The 1,837-nt window shown below is 42.4% G+C and overlaps 1 pseudogene; it reads left to right on the plus strand.

Moving 5' to 3' along the window:
• The first annotated feature begins 757 nt into the window (after positions 1-757).
• LOC147462934 (hydroxyphenylpyruvate reductase pseudogene) lies at positions 758-1,481 on the plus strand (annotated as a pseudogene).
• Positions 1,482-1,837: the final 356 nt, after the last annotated feature.

The raw sequence follows: 1,837 nt of genomic DNA on the forward strand, positions 1-1,837 counted from the left end.
GACGGAGAGAAGTGTGCCGTTAGCTCACCCTGTGTTTCTATTATCCAAACTTACAAAATACTTACAAAATTTGGCTTTTGTACCTTAGCCAAGGTTTTTGTGGTCAAAACTAATAATCTGAGAGCTCTAACTAAAGACAGGTTGATACAATCTGGAAGCTTGTAGCCCTAGCTCACCAATTACACTGTTTATCTGGAAAGTAGGAGTTACAATATTCTCGATTCATCAAAATAATAAGTGTTTTTACGATGAAAGCTCCGAAAAATGTTATCCGAGTTATCTGAGTTAGCTTGCTGCTAACATTGTAATATCTCCTCATTCTACATCCCATCGTCTTCCTTTGACCTCTATTCACATCTCCTAACCTTTATTGTATGTGGTCATTTGTGCATGAATGTGAAATCAAATGAGAAGAGAGACAAACGACTGCCTACAATAGTCTCATGTGATTTTTGTGCATTGGATTTATCCATTGGAACTGTGCCATTGGTAAGGAACGTGAGGGCGTGAGTCTGGCCTTGGAAACTTGGTAGCTAAGCAATGTACCCACATTGGTTGATTAAAATTATGAAGATTCTCTCATTGGACATACTTGCTACCATTTCTTATCTACAATGTGGTTGCCCTCGTTGTAGAACCATGCAATCATCAAGATGGGCAAGCAAATTTTGGAGGGTGCCTTAGCAAGCAGGAGGTATATGCATCTGATTGGGCCATGCAAGCTATCCTCATCTAGGGATTCACCTTCTAAGTGATCATGGAGCGTGTCTTAGGAATAATGCAGATAAAAGTCAGTATTTTCTGGATGACAGTCAAAATTTTGAAGTCGTATCTGTAAACTACCTTGGAATGCTTTTGAAGAGCCCGCATGCATCCCGCATGCATGGCTACAACTCATGAAAAAATCGATGCAAGTTGTCTAACACAGATTGTCTTAGTGCATTGCAAGCAAGTGGAAAGCGAGTGGGAATTGTGGGGCTTGTAAGGATTGGCATGGCTATAGCAAAGCAAGCGGCCGAAGCTTTTGGGTGCCCAATGGCATATAAAGGTAGGTCAACAAAGTTAGGAATATCTTATTCTTACTATTCCAATTCAACAGAGTTGGCAGCTAATTCAAATGTTTTGATGATCACTTGCCCCTTGATGGAGGGGACAAAGGGCAACATTAACCATGAAGTCCTCGATGCCTAGGGTCCAGGTGGATTCCCATAAAAATAGCTTGAGGTTTGATAGCTCTAGGTCCGATAGTGGATGAAGCAGAACTTCTAAAGGCATTGGTGGAGGGCCGTATCGGAGGAGATGTCTTGTATGTGTTTGAGAATGAGCCTCAGGTCCCCCAAGAGCTGATGTCTCTGGATAATGTTGTTCTTGCTCCTCATGTTGGTAGTTTGACATGGGAAACTAGGAGGGCTATATCAGATCTTGCTATTTCCAACCTTGAAGCCTAATGCGCTGGCAAGTCTCTTCTAACTTTGGCCTGAAGGTAAACTAAGAAATCTACCCACATTGGTTAATGGAACTATGAAGATTCTCTCGTTGGACATACTTGCTACCATTTCTTATCTACAATGTGGATGCCCTCGTCCAACTTGCTACCATTTCTTATCTACAATGTGGATGCCCTCGTTGCAGTACCATGCAATTATCAATGGGCAAGCAAATTTTGGAGGGCGCCTTAGCAAGCAGGAGGCAAAGAAGAACACGAAAGCTTGCATGTGCATAATCAAATATATCCTATCCCTTGCTGCAATACCTCCTCATCCTGCATCCCGTCATCTTCCTTTGACCTCTATGGCATCTCCCAACCTCTATTCTATGTGCTCATCTGCGCTCGAAG

Source organism: Adiantum capillus-veneris, chromosome 2 (assembly GCF_014529385.1).
Source record: "Adiantum capillus-veneris isolate H3 chromosome 2, ASM1452938v2, whole genome shotgun sequence".
Taxonomy (NCBI): Eukaryota; Viridiplantae; Streptophyta; class Polypodiopsida; order Polypodiales; family Pteridaceae; genus Adiantum; species Adiantum capillus-veneris.